This window comes from Protopterus annectens, chromosome 4.part1, assembly GCF_019279795.1.
Source record: "Protopterus annectens isolate FY-2018-M chromosome 4.part1, PAN1.0, whole genome shotgun sequence".
Taxonomy (NCBI): domain Eukaryota; kingdom Metazoa; phylum Chordata; order Ceratodontiformes; family Protopteridae; genus Protopterus; species Protopterus annectens.
Genome location: NC_056734.1, coordinates 770,317,244 through 770,338,370, shown reverse-complemented (window position 1 = coordinate 770,338,370; position 21,127 = coordinate 770,317,244). Strand labels below are relative to the sequence as shown.

The window sequence follows — 21,127 nt, the reverse complement described above, 5'->3', positions numbered from 1 at the left end:
TTAGCTTCAGTGTTTCTCCAAGATATTCAGGTCTGTTTTCTCCTGAAATGGAAATCAAATTTGCACACTTGACTGTCTATCTTCTTATGTCTGGCAGACAAGATTGTATACTTAACTTTCAGCCCTGTCAGTAGCATTATAAATGTCTGGATTGTACTTGGGGAGAGTTTCATGAATCTGAGCTCCAGTGAACATGAAGTGGGACATTTCTGCGTTATTGGTGAGAGGACCAGAACACAGCTGCTGAAAAAAGTCAAGAAAAGAACCAAGGATTTGCTGAGGTTGGGACAGTATATAATTGACAAATAACGCAATGACTTTTAGTAAGTGAATGTGTGCATTAAAATGCAAGAATCACATTATGTTGGGCACTGAGGCTCTCCTTTAATTCCTGAATGCTTTTAATGGAGGCAGATTTTGTTTGGTTACCCCTACACTTTTGCATTTGTCTCTGCACTTGGCTAATGAGATAATTAATTAGTGTATGACTGGGATCTTTGAGTCTCGGCAGTAGCTGTTGTGAAGTGCACACATGGTCCACTTTTTCTTGTTGTTGCTTCCAACAGCTAAAGATTATTTGATTTTCTTTACTTTAAGTAATATTCATTGCCCATTATCAGTTTTTAAAGAATTACTGTTACTGAAGGTATTTTATGGTTTTTGAGTATGACATGCAAACTCAACCAAAGACATGTGTTGAATTCCATCTCAATAGGAACCAGTGTGTTTAGACTTCAGATTTCAAAGAAGTGTCTGGGACTGTGAAGGAAATACTCACAATTAACATTATATAGCCAGAAAACAGAGTAGAGAAATTGATGAAGTTTTGGACTTGATGTGAAAACTCCTGTGCTGTTAGAAATTTGTCAGGTCTTAGAAAGGAATGAGCAAACATTAAATAATGGGTCTAGTGCCTTCCAGGGTCGACAGAACTGCAGCTAAGCAACTGGACATTTTTTGAAATCCCCCCCTCTTGAGGTGTGATATTTACTGGTCTGCCAGAATATCAGTTGTTATACTGGGATGTTATCAGACTGAAATTCATGACAGATTGTTTGAATCTGTGTAAATATCTTTGATAATATGAAAAGAACTTGACTGGAGAAAATCCTTTACCTATGTTAATTTGAATCACTGTAGTATATGCTTTGTTGCATCAATATTCTTAAACCACAAAATGCAACTCAAAGCTAGCATGCATTCTGGAAAGGCAGATGCCCCAGCATTTTCCATGTGGGGATCTTGGTCTCCTCACATTCCCTTACTTGCATATGTCAATTCCATGGTCACTCAACAGTGGGAATAAGTGAAAACACCACTACAGCTCACAGTGACTCCACATCAGGTCATACTATTTCAAACAATGACAATGAATAAAGTGCAATGAAAAGCCACACAATGAAACTGCACTCGACTGAATGTAGGATACCAGAGAATATTCAGTAGCTCTATTTTATGCAGTCACTACATCTTGTCTGTGATTTCCATCATCCACCTATTAGAAGCATGTCTATGACCATGACATCATCCACATTCCAACTGATGTCAGAGATAATTTGCATGCAGCAAAGAAATTATATGTATGTGAGATGTCAATAGAGGGAAAGATCTGGAAATTGCATTACAGAAGTTGAACTATTACACGATAGGTCCCTGTTCTTGGATCTCCTAGATGACTCTATATGAAAAACAAAAAAATATATAATCTGGCAAATCTCAGCTCAGATCCTGGAATATGGAACGAAATCAGAATGACTGTATGAGAAAGAATACATGGAATCAGAGAAAGGAAGGATAGAAGACAATGAAAAAAAATATATTTTTATTTTTATTTTCACCAGGGTAATCAAAAACACTGCGCACTTGAGACCACATTGGTTGTACATGAAAAAGGGTTTCCTACAGCTGTTTAACAATAAATATTGTTTCCTATTCCCTCAGTCCTCTTTTCCCCATCATCATTTGCACTCCAAATGTTGTAGGTATTTGCATATGGGCTAAAACTACAATGCAACAAAACAAGTCAAGGCAGGAATAGACAGCACCTCAGACTCTTCAGCTCTTTATTAAAACAACAAAAATAAAAACAGTAGTAATACCAACAAGTGAAGTTAAGCACTTTTCGTCTAGTTAAATAAATAGAATTCTTCAGACAACTAACAGCAAATGCAAAGTTGCTTAAATACACTTCCCCCTTCAATATCCTTTCGACTTAATTGCTTAATGAATATCAATTAGCCTTGGTAAATGGCTCTGAATTTGCAAAAATACATCAGCTTAACACTCAATGCTGCTTACAGCCTTAGTGCAATAGATGTACAACATACAAACATAGTACTATGAAAACATTTTTAAAAATAATAATGAAACTGATTAACACAAGACTCTATTCTTTACAAATAAGTAAAACTCAGCCTTTACATTCACCCTATAAGTTGTTTACCACACTAACCTATAGCAATCATTATCCATAAATATTATGTACTACCTATTCAAGTTTTTGAGTTTTAAAAGGCACTGTATCGAACAACAATCATTAATGCCAGGGTAGTGGCAAGCATCCAAATGGATCTGCCACATTAATTCCTTTTTCTCTAACAATAGGGATCTTGGTCCACCCCTTCAATCTTTTGGAATATGGTCAATGACTCTAAAAGTGAAACTGTGGGTGGGATTCCCTTTAATGTGACTAGCTAGGGCATTTTCAGTTTTTTCTTTCTTAATATAATAAAGACGCTCATATACCCGCTCTCGTAGTCTACGGTCAGTTTTCCCAACATAAAAAGTGGGGCATAATTGACATTAAGCTAAATATATGACATAGGTAGAATTACAATTGAATCTACCCGAGGTGATACAATAATGATAATCCCTAATGGAAAATGTGTACCCTATATCCATGAATTTGCAAGATTCACACTTAGTCATACCTGGGTTCCTTATAGCACTAGTATTACTTCCTTCCAAAAGATCTTTCAGGTTCTTACCCTTCTTAAAAGTGAAAGAAGGGTATAGCCCTAGTAGTGTATGCAGTTCAAGATTGTTACTTAACAAATTCCAGTTTTTCTTTATTATAGTAATAATCCGTCAACTTTCTGCACTAAATGGTAGAATGAAAGAAACCAGAGACGTGTTTGTAACATGATTGATGTCAATATTGTTATTATAATATGAACCCATTAGACCTCTTCTGTGTGATCTCCATCACAATTTCATCAATGAGGTCTCTTGGGTACCCCCTAAGAAGGAACATGTCAGCTATTTTAAAAAGCGGACCAACTCAAACTGTAGAAATATCGAACCAGGCAAAAAACACCATACAAGCTGCAAAAAATACACTTCCACTGGTTTTCTTTAGCGCTTTCATCCACATTTATTAGTCGTGAACTTCTTCAGAATAATTTACATCACGTCAGTATTTCTTAAATAGTGCCATCACAGGAAATGATGTCATTGCTTGATTAAACAGCATAATATTATAAAATTTAACTTGTTCTTTGAACTTTTCATATTAAAGTTTGTATTAAATTGTATTTCAAATCTTAAAATTATAAAACTAGGTGTTTCCAGACTTTGGTTTACAGAATTAAATGACTGAAAAGTCTTCATTTTATCTTATCTATACATCAGGAAACATTTTAAGTTTATTACTTCATTTAGTCCTGGTGCTGTGTCAGCTCCAAATATCAGCTGCCACAAAGTTTCTCTGCATTCTAGAATATTATTAAGATCCCCTGTCAGTAATCCTTTCTTTACTGTATCTAGAATGAAGAATTCGAATTTTCTGAAATCTCTGCATGTCAAGGAATGTCTCGCTAGAGCATTGTTTGTATCTTTCTTTTTTATAGCTAAGGTGTGCTCATACACCCTGCGTTTCAAAGTTCTTTTGGTTTTCCCTATATAATAATCTTTGCATGTCAGGCATGTAGCCAGGTATACTACAAATTCACTATTACAATTTGAATATTCTTTGGCCCAAAAAGTTTGATTTAAATGTTGTATTGTCACAAAGGAAGTGTTGCTCATGTACCTACACTGTTTACAGTTCGTGCAACTAAATGTGCCTTTCTTGTTGGTGCAGTGCCTATCGTACCTGTCATTCCTATCTCCACTAAATTCCAAAATACTTTTTAAGCTCACTGTCTTCTTATAAGTGAATTTGGGTTTTTGTCCTATCACAGAAATAAGTTCTCTATTTCCCATGTTTACCTTCCAATTATTTTCTATGATTGTTTTAATATGCCACATTTCATTTGTTATTGGCAATGGGAACGCATGATTACAAATTCCTTTTCTTGTCTTTCTTGATCTGGCTTCTCTACACATGTTAGGGGTGTCCCCACTAACACATCTTCCGACAACAATATCGGTTTAGCTACTCCCTTTCTTAGTGGCAAGACCTCATTTTCTATCTTAACTATGTAGTCCCTACTATAACCTCTGTTTGTGAAGAGTGATCTCAAAAGAACTAATTCCTTCTCAAAGATACTATCCTTAGATGTCAACCTACTTAGTCTAATGATCTGACCTTTGATGACCCCTCTTTTCATGTGTTCTGGATGTAAACTGTCCTTATGTAAATAACAGTTTGCAAAGTATGGTTTCCTGTAAATTTCACTATGAAATGTCCTGGTCTCATCGTCAATTTCTAAGGTCAGTGACGACAAATTGATATGCAAAAAGAATATTTTTGAACTGGAAAAATTGACTATCAAATATGTTAGCTAGATTTGGAAGTGATGTATTTAACTGAATGTGTTAACAGAAAGTTAGTGCCAAAGGGACTTAGGACTGCCAAATTTCCAAATTGCGTTTCCCCAGGCGATTCGTTAAGTAAAGAATTGATAGATTTATACAATGAAACAGGAATAAAGATGATGAATATTTTAAGAAATCACTACATCAATGAAATAGAGGCCCTAGACATCAAAATAAGGTCTTTAGATGAAAAAATACGTGAATACACTAGTTTTAACACGTTTGAGGATCTTTATAATGGTGTTAAGATAAAAGCGGATAGACAAAGGGCAACTATAATTACAAGAAAACAATCCAAGCTGAGGCGAGACATCTTATCTTATAAGACAAACCAGGCATATATAGTCTTGGCAGAGTCTGTGACATCAGTCAAATCAGTACAAGGAAATGAAACCGATAACCCTGATAATATTTGTCAGGCAAATGTTACCAAGACTTTAAGCAAAACAACAGTTATAGGTGACAAAGGAAATAATGACATCATTCAAGAAGAATATCCGGCTCTACCTACCACCAGTACTGGGAGTACAAGTAACATCAACAACAATAGAAATATGAACTATGCGGAGAAAGCAGCATTACCTTCTGAAGTAAACACTACTCCTTTTCAGAGGGTACAAGGGAAAAACAAAAAAACTTTAAAATGGTACAACTCTACCCAGTCCCGGGGGAAGGGCAGGGGCAAGAACAGGCGGAGATGGTAATCATTTCTCCAGAGATAAATGTGGACTCTTATGAAGTGGGTATACTAAATTTATCGAATTTAGTAATAAATCAACACACCACCAGTATATTAAAGAAAGGGTTCACATTTATTCCATCTAACCACATGAATCTTGGAAAACTTCTTGTGGATTTTAGACTGTTCCTGAGAAAATTAAATTTAAGTTACATTATGGAAGACATATGTTGCACTAGACCACATGACAAGATCTAAGTGAGCAACCCAAGTACCTACAATCCACCCCTTATGAACACCTTACAAGTGTTTCAAAGACTGTGTGAAAAGGATTTCAGAGATATTACACTCAATTATGATAGAAATAATCTAACCACAGAGGAGACAGATGCTTTGAAAACTTTAGTGAGTAACAACAATATAAGAATAATGAAGGCTGATAAGGGGGGTAAAGTTGTAATAATGAACAACGATGATTACAAAACTTCCATCAATGAGATGTTACAGGACACGACAACATATAGAAAAGTCAACTATGACATAGTAAACAAGAAATTTAAAGTTTTGGACACTATTTTGTTTGACATGTTTTCTCAGGGTGAATTCGATTTGAGAGATTATGAATTCATGCACAAAGAGCACCCTAGATTAGCGGTATTTTTTGGAATACCCAAAATACAAAGCAGTGTCACAAGACCACCCTTTAGGCCCATCATTTCAGCCAAACAGTCGAAAACAGAAAACATTTCGATCTGGCTGGACAGTGTATTGAATCCATTAGTACAGAAGTCTGAATTTTTCTTAAGAGACTCATGGAGCCTTTTAGAAACATTAAGAAAGATAAACATCACAGAAGAAAATCTTTTCTTTGGAAGTTTGGATGTGAAGAATCTATACACTAGTATAGATCAAGAGGAGGGCATAGAATTCATGAGAGAATATTTGAATGGAAACATCCTTTTCTAACACTAGGGTCAATTCACTGTGTAGCCTGATGGAGTTAGTTTTGGAAAATAATTTTTTCAAATTTGACAATCATATTTACAAACAAGAACTGGGGGTAGCGATGGGTTCTAGGGTGGCCCCTTCATTTGCAAACATCGTGATGGCAAATTGGGAGAAAAAATTTTTAAAGACACATGCTTTGTTTAATAAAGTAATAATGTATCGCAGATACATAGACGATTTACTTTTTCTATGGAAAGGAGAACATAAGGAATTTGTAGAACTGGTTGAATTTTTAAACAAAACAACCAAATTTCTAGAATTCAAAATAGGAGATTTTGGAAAAAAGATCACATTCTTAGATCTGACCTTAGAAATTGACGATGAGACCAGGACATTTCATAGTGAAATTTACAGGAAACCATACTTTGCAAACTGTTATTTACATAAGGACAGTTTACATCCAGAACACATGAAAAGAGGGGTCATCAAAGGTCAGATCATTAGACTAAGTAGGTTGACATCTAAGGATAGTATCTTTGAGAAGGAATTAGTTCTTTTGAGATCACTCTTCACAAACAGAGGTTATAGTAGGGACTACATAGTTAAGATAGAAAATGAGGTCTTGCCACTAAGAAAGGGAGTAGCTAAACCGATATTGTTGTCGGAAGATGTGTTAGTGGGGACACCCCTAACATGTGTAGAGAAGCCAGATCAAGAAAGACAAGAAAAGGAATTTGTAACTGCGTTCCCATTGCCAATAACAAATGAAATGTGGCATATTAAAACAATCATAGAAAATAATTGGAAGGTAAACATGGGAAATAGAGAACTTATTTCTGTGATAGGACAAAAACCCAAATTCACTTATAAGAAGACAGTGAGCTTAAAAAGTATTTTGGAATTTAGTGGAGATAGGAATGACAGGTACGATAGGCACTGCACCAACAAGAAAGGCACATTTAGTTGCACGAACTGTAAACAGTGTAGGTACATGAGCAACACTTCCTTTGTGACAATACAACATTTAAATCAAACTTTTTGGGCCAAAGAATATTCAAATTGTAATAGTGAATTTGTAGTATACCTGGCTACATGCCTGACATGCAAAGATTATATAGGGAAAACCAAAAGAACTTTGAAACGCAGGGTGTATGAGCACACCTTAGCTATAAAAAAGAAAGATACAAACAATGCTCTAGCGAGACATTCCTTGACATGCAGAGATTTCAAAAAATTCGAATTCTTCATTCTAGATACAGTAAAGAAAGGATTACTGACAGGGGATCTTAATAATATTCTAGAATGCAGAGAAACTTTGTGGCAGCTGATATTTGGAGCTGACACAGCACCAGGACTAAATGAAGTAATAAACTTAAAATGTTTCCTGATGTATAGATAAGATAAAATGAAGACTTTTCAGTCATTTAATTCTGTAAACCAAAGTCTGGAAATACCTAGTTTTATAATTTTAAGATTTGAAATACAATTTAATACAAACTTTAATATGAAAAGTTCAAAGAACAAGTTACATTTTATAATATTATGCTGTTTAATCAAGCAATGACATCATTTCCTGTGATGGCACTATTTAAGAAATACTGACGTGATGTAAATTATTCTGAAGAAGTTCACGACTAATAAATGTGGATGAAAGCGCTAAAGAAAACCAGTGGAAGTGTATTTTTTGCAGCTTGTATGGTGTTTTTTGCCTGGTTCGATATTTCTTATGTCAGCTATTTTGTCACATTCCTTTAAAAATTCAGTGTTAATTGTGACCATCCTCGCAGCCTGAACCAACTGGCCTTTAATTACTGATTTTTTATGGTGAAAGGGGTGTTGTTGTTGTTATTGTCTTTCAGCTTTTCCCAGTTAGGGGTCGCCACAGCGGAACTCTGGTCCGCTAATGATTGACAGTAGATTTTCATGAACGCAGAGGTGCCAGCTCAATGTTCAACCTTCAACGAAGGCACGCCCATTATGCATGTCTTTCGAACGCCCACCCAACCGCGGGGAGGACATGCAGACTCCACACAGAAGGCACTCCCCGCACTACAGCTGAGAATCGAACGGGAGAACCTCTTGCTGTGAGGTAACAACGTGAAAGGGGTGTGAACTACTAAAATGTAAGTATGTGTTTGAGAAGGTATCCTTCCTATAAATTCTAGCAGCTAATCTCTTATGAGTTTGATCTTTAAAGAGAGCAATATCCAGATAGGTTATTATTTCTTTATGGAAAGTGTAAGTGAATTTCAAAAACTCAGTTGTTCAGTTTAAATACTCAATGAACTGTGTAACTTCATCCAAACTGCCCTTATGGATGGCAAAAATGTCATCCAAAAAGCATTTATAGAAAAATAACCTATCCATAAGATGTCTTTGTGAGAAAATATACTCCCTTTACCAATAGGCCATGACTGTGTTGGCAAAGGGCAAAGCTGGCCCCACATGGGGACCCTATAAGTTGTTTACCACACTAACCTATACCCCAATTTTCTGCAAATAGAGTTGGTTGTCAAAGAGAAAATAATTATTTGTTAGTGCAATGTCATTCATAAAAAGGGAGTTGACGTAAGTAGAAGGAAGCTGTTTATATGAACTGACATGGGATGGTTACATTGATTTTATCTGTATTAAAACAAAAAGAGTATTGTTAAACTAAAAAAAATTGCCCCGTGTAAGGCATTTTTTAATATGAGAAATCATGTGCCGTATGAAACTGTTGATGCTTATGTGACTGAACTTGGATATAAATATAAAGATGGTGCATTTAGAGATCTGCATGATTCTGTGATAAGAGAATTATTGTGTGAAAGTCTCTATGCTTTTAAATATTAGCCCATAGTGCCTTTTTTAGGCAATGCCAAACTGAAAGTACTTCTGACAAGCAAATTAAAACCAAGAAAATGTAAAGTGTTACTGCTCAGTGCTAGGAGCCTAAACAAAAAAACTCCACTCGCTAGTAGCTCTGTTCTGCCTAGAGAATACTGACATTTGTGCAGTCACTGAAACATGATTTAAAGCTGCAGAGAGCACACCGACAGTGTGAGGTTATAATACCTTTCACACAATTAGACCATCTACTACACAGACAGGGACGAAAGGTGGAGGTGTCTCGATTTACATCAAAAATAAATATACCTCAAAGCTGGTCAAACAGGACAATGCACTTGAGCTTCCCGAAGTTCAAATCGCCTTAGGCAAAATCCAATACCACTTCCATTCAAGCTATAGGCCCCCCTGTATGACCCAGTAAATCTATGCCATGTATTTAAACTTATTGGAAACATTCACCATTCAGCCCAATACCATATTCATGGGTGATTTTAATTACCCCACTATTAACTGGGAATCATCTACGACACTTGCACACCCTCTAGTGTAATGTCTTCTTTGGTAAGGTCAAACCACATAATAGTTTCCTTTGAAGTAAAAATAAAACCTGAAATCCCAGCTAATAATGGAATATTCAAGAATTACTGTAAGGCTGACTTCCTACAATTAAGTGATAACATGGAAAAATGTCAACCCCACATAAACCCTGAGAACATTACTGCCTACGAGGGACTGTTCAAAGAAACCCTATAAAAGTATGTTACAGAACTAACTCAAAAACCAAACCACCCTGGTGGAACATTGATATGTTGTATAACAGAAGGAAGAAAATCATGGCAAAATTAAGAGGTATAGCACACAACAGGATAAAAGCACATTCCAAAGTAAGCAAAAACTTCAGAGGACAAATAAAGTCTATTAAAGCCAAATTTTAAGTAAATTTGGCCTCCCAGGCCAAGGACAGCCACAAGGTATTCATTAGCTATGTCTGCAGCCTCAAAGGCAATACACAGTTGTGTGCAGAGCTCATTGTAAATAGAGCCACCTATACTGAGCCAGAATACATAGCAAACCTACTGGTTGACAAATTCCAACTTTACTCCTCTCTGCCCCCCTAAGCCTTCCTTCATGAAATACCATCAAATATAGCCTCCCCTGCTATCACCAGGGGATAGGTCCTTATTGCTCTCTTTAAGGTGAAGGACACTGCATCAATGGGCTGAGACAATAACCATGGATACCTTCTAAATAGCATGAAATATGACCTATCAGGCCATCTAGAATTGCTATTTAACTGTAGTCTCCAAACAGGCTTCATGCCTCATGAATGGAGAGTAGCAACAATCATCCCTCTGCACAAATGTGTTCCATCTGTAGACCCTGGAAACTACAGGCCCATAAGTCTCACTAGTCTCATATGCAAAGCTATGCAAATAATTATCATGGAAATGATCAGTAATGACATAGGAAATTTCCAGAAACTGGACCCAACCCAATTTGGTTTCATCAAGTGCTGGTGATGCCTACTCAACCTGGTGGACCTCTTTGAGATGCTCAACAAAGGAATGGACAAAGACAAAATGGTTTGTGCTGTCTACCTTCACCTGGCCAAGACATTTGACACAATACACCACTCAGGCATTGTTGACAAACTCAAGACAGTAGGTATAAACCCTAATATCTCTAGTGGATAGCCAGCTAGTTCACAGACAGGGCCCAATAAGTTAGAAATGGAGCATCCACCTCTACAAAGAGGCCAGTCACAAGAGAAGTTCCTCAGGGATTGGTCCTGGGACTGTTACTTTTTGGCATTTACTTCTCTGAAGTCAAGGCCAATGTCAGTGGTCTCTGGCTGACTAAATTTGCAGATGAGTGCAAATTAAGAGCTGTCTTTGAATCCCCCAGTGGCACAAATATTCTCCAGGAAGGGCTGGCACAAACGACCGGTGTCAGAGCCATGGACTAAAACTAAATGCCAAGAAATACAGAATAGTATCCTGTAGAAAGCCATACATCCCTAGTAACTATCATATTGACAACACATCACAAAAAGTTGACCCAGTAGTCAGGGACTTATGGATACACATAGAGGGTAATCTAGCCTTTGACCATCATGTGACTGCAGTAGTGAGGAAATCATTCTATGTTGTGCAACTTATAAACAAAAGTATGGTATCTAGGTCCTCGGAAGTCATTGCTCTACTCTATTTGACAATCATCAGACATATCATCGAGTACAATACCTCCTTTCATATGTACCAAATCAGACATATCCAACAGTTGGAATGTCTGCATAGGTTCTGCACTAAAAGAATACAGGGCATAACTAACATGTCCTTTGCAGACTGCCTCAGGACCCTATTCCTGTATTCAGGGGAGATCTGTACTTGGCATACAAGGCATTGTCAGACCCCAATCTGATGGACCTCCTGCATATCTACAAAACAAACAGCACCAGAATTGCCCATTCTAAAGACTTAACCTTGCCTCTGATAGAAAATAAGACCTGCTGGAGAAATATGTATCTATCCCAGAGACTACCCCATCTCTGGAACAGGCTCCCTTCCATGTGAAGCAGAGCTACTCCTTAACCCTGTGGGAAACTGTTTTTAGCAGACATAATTTGCAAGTAGCTAATGAAAATGCTGAGTTGATGTTTTTGTGAAAAAAGTACAAGCTTAAAATGTGAAAAGGAAGCGTTTGTTGACAAACATTATATATGTAAAGTAAATAAAGAATTCTCATCAAAAGCAGAAAAAGAACACCTTTTGCAGAAGTGGAAACCATTGGTTAGAAAAGTTGTTGATTAATGACAAGAGCTTTGAGTTGGTCACTGAAGAAGAGTATATTTTAAAATAAAATTCTTTTAATGCTTTGAGTGTGAAAAACAAGCTGCATAGCTCTTTACTTACTTTGTTGATATATTCATGCCATATATTAATCACAAAGAGAAAAATTAAGTGTGACTTTTTTTACAAGCATGGAGTGTTGTTTAAGTGATAGCTTAATAAAACACTAACATCTTGGGCAGAATAGTATGCAAAGAGTTGGGGATGGTAAAACAAATTCATAGTACCTAAATAAAAGTAGATGGCTGTGATCTCAGTGAATTGTTCAAAACTGATACCAAAATTATAGATGGTTCCAAGGCAATTCATGTGCAGAAACTCAGTGTATAGGCTTATGTAGTCATGATAACTTTTCTATAGATGCTTCTAAAGAAAATAAACTGAATTGTGAGTATTATAGTGATGTAGTGAGTATCACTATATGTCTTATGGCTGGAGGTTCTCTAGTTTGGTTCCTGGCTGGGGTGTATACAGTGGAGATTTTGCACGTCCTTCCTGTTGTGTGGAATGTCTCCAAATACCCTGGTTTCTTCTCACCTCCCAAAGACATGAAGTAGGCAGATTGGAAACTCTAAATTGTCCATGCATGTGACATGGGGGACAAAAGCTTAGCAAATTATATCCCTTTTTGATTAGTAAACCCTATGCGTGGTGGTAGCTGTTCATGGGTTCACCACAGGAGATCATCTACATGGAAGTCTTTAGAAAATGGCATAAGATGTATGCATTATAAAAATAAATCAGATGATCTCAAGTTAACAACACTGAATGAATGAAGCTGAATCACAGCAGCAAAACTGTAATGGACCAAAACAATGCCAGATCAATCAAAAGACCTAATAAGAAATGTAATGACTTGCTTTCAGGCATTGCCTGGTTTCCAGTACTGTATTCTATTATAATAAATCTTAATACTCCCCATGTAGAGCATGATCCAAGATGTGTAGTAGTGACCATGAGAGAATAAAATGAGAGAGAACTCAAATGCATGGAAGAAGTAGGAGTCATTTGCAGAAAAAAAAAAAAAAAACGAGACAGCATATTGGGTTAACAGTATGGTTATTTAAGAGGGAACAGTATGCTCTTAAAACCTTTGAGAAAGTTGTAGCAATGAAGCCAAGAGCCAAAGCCACTGATAGTGGAATCAGTAGCTGCCAGATGTTATAACCTTTACATTGGTGGATGCTAATCATGGGTTTGTCAAGTGATGCTGGATGAAAAACAATGGAAACTTTGCAGGTTTAACACCCCCTACCTAATATTGTCTGCTGTGGATGCCTTTTGGGATTTCATTGGATGCAGACTTTCCAAAGACCCATTGTAACTACTGTAAAAGACCTGGATGATGTAGTGAATATTATAGATTGCATACTGGTATATGATACAACAGAGAAGGAGCAGTTCCTCAAACCAGCAAGATTACTGACGAGACTGTAATGCAATAATATGATGCTGAATGCAAAGAAGTGCCACATACATATGATCTCTAAAACATTCCTAGGACAAATGCTCTCTGGGCATGGAATGCACACAATCCCAACATGTCATGGTTGTGATGCTGATATAATTTTCCAAGGACAAGATTTTCTTGCAAAGATTCTTGAGAATGGTTTAATACCTTCCAAAGTTCAAGTTCATACTTATATTTCATTTAAAATGTCAATACTTTTGGGCAAATTGCTTGAAGAGAATATTAACTGATATTGTAATCAACCAAGAAAGCAGCTTCTGAATCTTGAAAAATATGACATAAACGCTCCTGCCTTGCTATATTAGGATGTCAACAAGTCAGACAAGTCAGTCACTTTGGCCTATGGGCTGTCTGTAACATAATGATCACGACAATTAAGAAACACAAACAAAATATGAAAAAAATAGGAAAATTACTCCTGGCCATTGTATAAATGGGTTTACCTTCATATGTTTGAAAGTACATTCTTTGAATGTGCACATACGCAAACCGTTTAGGCGACTTCCATAACAAGGACTTTCCTAAATGTTGAAATACTATCAAATTTTGATATTTCCAATCGCTCCACCGCTGAAACAAGTGCTACCATGGGTCAAAAGCAGGCGATATTTTGTAATTCAGCACTTCGGTTTTTACGATTTTGGAAATTCATGGTTTGCAGTTCATGGCAGCAGTTTTGAAGATGTGGCCATCAAACATATGAAGGTAAACTATATAAATGAGTGTGGAAAAATTATGAATATAAATAGGTACTGTGACACCCCACCACTGGACCGGAAATCAAAGAGAAGGGTATCCAATCTTAATGTGTAATGTTAGTATCAATACAAATGGTAGTTTTACCAAGAGCAAGGCTATTAGGAGTGGCCCACAGTGTCACCAAATAAATATGCAAGTACTCAGAGCTTAATATCTCTAGACAAATCAGCCACAATTAAAGGTTTACATATATTTAATAATAAATATTAAAAGAACAAGAAAATAGTATATATTTACAGTGATATCAGAGTTGAAAATCACAGGAAATATTTAAAACAACATTGCAGGACAGTCTCAAATAAATAAAGAAAAACATCTAAGATAAGCTTTGCTATATTCCTGACTATATCTAAAAGAATTATACTGTTCCCTAGTAACTTACTTACTCATAGCATGGAAGATGTGTATAGAATGGATCTTCTCAGGTCCAAGACAGAATACAGAATGCTCAGTCTCTCTCAGAGAGTTCTTAAATGAATGTCTCAAATATTACTGTTGGGATAGCTTGCAGAATGACATCATTTCTTGTCATCTGACTCTATCCCAGGTAAAAGCCGCACTGCTGAAATCTAGCAGTATTTAGCATCTGCTTGTGAAAATACATGCACAAGGGCTTTTCCTCAGGTCTTTGCAGATCCTGGAAGCCATAAAACAATAAAACACTTCCAAGGCAATACAAAAAATGTCTCAGCACAGTGTCTGTTGCTGCACTGAGACTGAAATATAACATCTTTTTTATGGCCCAGCCAAAAAGTAATTTAATTTCAGCTATTTTTCTCAAGTTTTGCAAGTTAACCCTGTATATTCCAGTTTCCCCTGTTAAAATATGTACATCTAAACAGTTACAATAGTGCAGGCACATTTCTGTTCTATTCCAGTAGGGCATGCTGTTGTTACATTTTAAGCACTTTGCAGAAACCTTTTCACACACATCTATACCAGCAGCTTGATTTACATCCGACATACAGTTCTAATCCATTTGTAACACACGTATCTTATATGAATCATGTTGATATTCACAAATGACATAACCATTTACAAAATTCCAGACAGCTGTGCTGGCAGTATCTCCCTTTGTCACACTTCTATATAAATCAAGTTGGTATTCCAAACTGACATATAATTATTTACAAAATTCCAGATAGCTGGGCTGGCAGTACCTCCTTTTGTGACAGGTATCAATATGTATGGATGCAAAGTGTTGCAAGAGTCTGATCATAGGCTACTTCAGTGCATCTTGTAAAAACACTGTATTAGGCACCACTGAAAGTGGACTTTCTGGAAGCTGTAGATGCTCTTGTGTCTCTGGTTAAGTAATTGTGAAGAAATGTCTCACCACTTAAGCTCTATTTTGGTCTCTTCATTAATTTTATAATGTGGAATATATTTATCATATGGTAGATACCACAGGTAAGGGACTTAATATACTGTAAATAAGTAGTCACCAGGATTTTTTTTCCATATCAGTTATTAACTGTATTACCACAACATCACATTGCAACCATTCATTTCTATAAACAAGAACCACACACATTCAGCAAAATTAATGAAAAATTATCATGGCACTTTGCAAAACTGTAACAACTTTAAGCAACTTAAGTGCAGTTACTAATAAAATAACTTATCTATATAACAGACGTAACTTACTATGCATTACAGCTTACAGCTTTTAATGTAGAAGGTTTGCTTCTCGATATAGATACAGATGGTGATTTTTCATTTATCTCAGAACTGATGTTTCTACAAAAATACCTGAACTAACACCATTTAGTCTTACAGTGTTTTTATACAGTTCTTTTCACAAAACCTGGATCCATATGTTACTTTGGTATTTGGTTGATGTCATGAGTCTGCTGATAAGCTGAATTTTGTCCTGTTTTAAGGTAAATTATGTGGCAACCTTCAAGACATAGGGAGTCATCCTTGTCTCCATTCATCCTTGCAGCTGTAGTAGTCAGGAATTCATTCTTATCTGCAGTTTCCCTGGCAACTGTAGAAGTCATGGCACACAGTATTGCTGCAAACATATACAGTAATTAATTAACTACTCTATTTTTTCTACATTTCCAACTTATTTTCAGCAAAAAAAGTTTTAACCCTTTAATATATATATATATATATATATATATATATATATATATATATATATTTTTTTTTTTTTTTTTTCTAACAAACAGAAATGTGCATGCACTATTGTAAGTGTTTAAATGTATATAATTTAACAGTCCCCCCTTTGTTTTCAAAACACACAAAACAGTTTACATTGATATGTATTCTTTGTTCAGATCATGACTTTCATCATGATTTACAGAAAACACATTAGGAAACAAAACCTTTAGTTTTCTTTTGATACAACAGGTTAAACAGAATTCCACATGGTTAGTACAATGATAACAAGCATTACTATCACAATTGGGTGTATAATAAGGGGTGGCACAATGGTGCAGTTGTTAATGCTGCCACCTCACAGCAAGAGGTTCTCTGGTTCAATTCTCAGCTGGGGTGCCTTCTATGCAGAGTTTGCATGTTCTCCCTGCATTCATGTGGGTTTCCTCCAGGTACTCCAGTTTCCTCCCACATTCTCAAGACATGCTTCTGGAGCATTTCTCCCTGGGCCTCCTCTGAAAGCAGGATCTGTGGCACCTAGTCAAACTTTCCCGGTCAACGGATGTTAAATAAAAAAATAAAAATAATCCAGTCTAGTAATTTGTTTCTTTTGCAGACCATCCTGTAAAAATGTCCCACCAATTACGGGCTGTGTCTGCTTCAGTTTTTTCAGCTAACTTGTGTCTGCTTCAGTTTTTTCAGCTAATTTGATTCAAATACTGGTCAGTGCTGACCATATACCAATCCATTAGCTGTATGAGTACAATGTTCAATTTTTTGAGTTCTATTTTGTACAAACCAATATATTATTTTTCCTGTAGCTCTATTTTAGACCCTTTTGCAGTGCTGTTTACACAATCGGTATAAAATTGAAATAATGCCCTTTTTCCTTGAAGTATGCAGCATTTTATACCAGTATTGTTTTGTAAAGCTGCATTTGGTTTACACTGCAAGAGATGGACATATACCTGTCCTCTGGCTTCTTCCAGACTGTGACATTCTAGGTAAAAAACTTTCTTACACTGTGAAGGACACCAATGAGGAAGAGAAAAGGCAAACACTACTAAAAACTCCTGATGTCCAACATGGCAGTAAAACTTAATAGTAAAATCAAAACTTTAATAAAAAGAATATAACATAAAATAAGCAGTCCTCAGTCTTCTGATAAGCGCTTTTGGCAAATAAGCCTTCCTCAGATCGTATAAAAAGGACTGTTCAGCTTTTGTATTTATAAGGCATCACAGCCATTCCTCATTTAGTTCTCTGACACTCCCTTGTTGCAAACCAAAAGGAGGCCAGCTAGCAGAGAGGTATAATTTCCTTCATTGTAATTAAAGGGGCAGTGCTTCTCTTTACTATAGGATTGTATATGAGAAAACTAATAGCTATGGATGTGAATACATTATATGAATGAAGCAACATTCAAGTAAACTTGCTAATCATATTCCTTCTATTCTTAAGTGCAGGTTTTAATGGCACAATAGTATTCAAGCCTGGTGATCTGTTTGCTCTTAAATTAATTATCCAGCATGTTTCCCTTAGCTCGGTGCAATTAGGAACATCACCTCCTCTTGTGGTCTGACAGACTGCCTCTATGGCCTTGTGACATTCTGATCAAATGAAAGGTTTTCTATGTGAAAGTTTTGTCCCTCTGGACAAGAAAAATTAGCTTGAGTTCTATTTGTAGTATCATTTACCCACCACAGCCTTATATTAGTAATATTACTTCTGCATGCCTTTTCTGCCAGGGTCTCTGCTATTTCTGGTGATATTATACAATTACAGAAAACTGTAAAAACAAAATAGATATTGGTTTAACTAGCACATGCTTAAATGTAGATATTTGTTTTAGATTATTTACATTTACTGTTCAATACCTTTTACTCTTCTGTATTTCAAACAGGTAGACTTTATTTTCATTTTCTGAAAAGAAAATACATGCATGTTACTTTTGTGACTTCATTTCTTTACTGCTTTTAACTACTCTCATTTTTTTTACCTTTTCATAGATTACCTGGAATGCTAGTTTAAAATGTTTCTGAGTAAGGCATTTGTTTTTATTATTCCACTGTAGTATGCTTTGTAGCAACCTTGATTGTGTGTGCAAATTTGCTGAAGTTTTTTTGCTTTATGACTTTTACTGGCATTGTCTTTTGCAGTTCTTCTTTAAGCTGGGTTATTACAGTAGTGTGTTGTAAATTAGTCTCTGTCAGCTCAGCTAATTCATCTTTATTTGTCCTGTAACTGATGTTTAAGGGCTGGAAATTATTTCTTCAGCTCTACACTAACTAGATTTTTCTTGTCTTGTAATTACTGCTTAAGACTTTCAATTTCTTCCTGTAATTCTGCACATGCTGTCTGATATTTCTCAGTAACCTGTTCTGCTGACTCTAAAGCTGTTATGCACTTCTGAAAAAGTGTTTGTATATCTTGTCTAAACTTTCTGAACTCATTTTGTCTGTCTTTTAGAAGTTTATTACATTCTTTTGTCAATGTATCATGAACCTCACCCCTGTCCTTATCTGTTTTCTGCTGTGCAGTGGCTTCATTCCACTTTTGTTCATATTCTCTAAAGGGTGTAACAAGATCTACAGAAGATTCTGTTAATAACTGATTTGACTGCTGTTTTATCTCTGAAATTAATGTTTCACATGTGATGACAGGACATAACTGTTTAACATCAGAATATAATGTAAGTGTATCATCCTTATCTGTTTTTTTACCATCAGAAGATTTTTCTCTACAGTTTAACTTTTTAACAATGGTCTGAACTGTTATGACATTGTATAAAGAAAGCAGTTTCATATGACTCACACAATAAACATTTACTGTGATACCACACATTCTTTTGTTTGAGATACCAGTCAATAGTTGTAATCCATTTGCATAGCATCTGACTATCAACTTTCCCTAAAAAGGTTTTACATTTCCCAATATGCTGTGTATACCAACATTGCATTCTGCCCCAGATATTATCTGGTCATTCTGATACATTAAGAGTAATCCATTTGCATAATGCCTGACTATTAACTTGCCCTAATAAAGTTTTATATTTGCCAATATGCTGTTTATACCAACATTGCATTCTGTCCCAGATTTTATCTGGTTATTCTGATATATTAAGAGTAAAGCTCTGTTTACATTTTTGTACTGCGATCCCTAATGACACCCATACTGTATGTTACACAGAAAAAAATCTTACCACACAGCAAATAGACAGGTGATTAAGCTATTATTTTGCAGACTGCTGGAAATTCCCCCGTAGTCACTCAAAAAGCCGGTGATACAAAATTGGCAGTTGCAGCTTTCAAACCTTGGAATTCACTGACCTGGAGAATTTATTGCACTGTGACCTTATTGCATGGCAGTCTCACTCTGGATTCAGACATCTGAAAACAGAGTGCTCCTGTTCAGGACTCACTCATAAATTTTAGTTACTGCACCTTTACTGGGGTGACCCTCTACAAGGCACCACTCCCCCTATGTTCAAATGCAGGCTAGGCTTACCATTGACAAATTAATTATCATGGCACTTTGCAATGTTGTAACAACTTTTATCAATGTAAGCACAGTTACTAATAAAATAATTTATCTATATAATAGATGACACGTACTATATGCTACAGCTTACAGCTTTTATTGTACAAGGTTTGCTTCTCGATACAGATGCAGATGATGATTCTGCATTTACCTTGGAACTGATGTTGCTACAACAATACCAGAACTAACACAATTTAGTCTTACAGTCTACTTATACAGTTATTTTCCTGAAACCTGGATCTATATGTTACTTTGGTATTTGATTGATGTCATGCAGTCTGCTGATAAGCTAAATTTTGTTCTGTTTTAATGTGAATTATGTGGTAACTTTCAGGACTTAGGCAGTCTTTCTTGTCTCTGGTCATCCTTACAGCTGTACTGGTCAGGAATTCATTCTTATCTGCAGTTTCCCTTGAAGCTGTACTAGTCACATGGTACACAGTGTGGATGCCAAACATATACAGTAATTAACTGTTCTATTTTTTCTACTTTTCCTAACTATTTTCAGCTATGAATGATTTAACCCTTTAATATATATATTCTAACAAAGAGAAATGTGCATGCACTATTATAAGTATTTAAATGTATATACTCTAACAATTAACTCAGACAAATGTTGCTATATCTCTCAGAAATAAGCAAAGGTCAAACAATCATAAACATTTGTTAATGGTCAGAATATTATACTGCCATATTTTTTCCTTCAAGCTCAAGGTTATAACACTTCACTGTGTCAGTCTTTATTATTAATTCCTTGTTCTTAGTTCACATCTTCCTGTTGGGGATCATTTTATAGCTTGCTAGAGAGATGTTTTTGACAGTGTTTGGTCTTACCTCTCAAATGGAAGAGATGTAATGCTTTTTTCTGAGCATAAAGCAGGTAGAGGTCTATACTTCTGTAGCTTTCTGTCATTGATGACTGCATGTGTTAGCTCGTTGAGGAATTAACAGGAAGAAGAAAGTGTAATCTGAGTGGTGGACTTTTTTTCATGGTTAAAAACCAGAAACTAGATGTGACATCCACACTACATATGAGCAACAGACATGAGTTATACTGCAACACTACACCAAGAAACTGGTAAATATTTAGGGGTGGAGTTTGGGGGTTGGCTTAATGGTTGAGGTATTTGCCTCATAAAAACAAAGAGCAAGGTTGATTCGGATGTTGGAAAGCATGGCTAAGCT

The 21,127-nt window shown here is 36.0% G+C and overlaps 1 non-coding gene across 1 annotated transcript; it reads left to right on the top strand.

Moving 5' to 3' along the window:
• Positions 1–20,708: 20,708 nt before the first annotated feature.
• LOC122801439 lies at positions 20,709–20,919 on the top strand. The gene has a single exon (XR_006364717.1). It is a non-coding gene; the product is annotated as a small nucleolar RNA U3 (small nucleolar RNA).
• Positions 20,920–21,127: the final 208 nt, after the last annotated feature.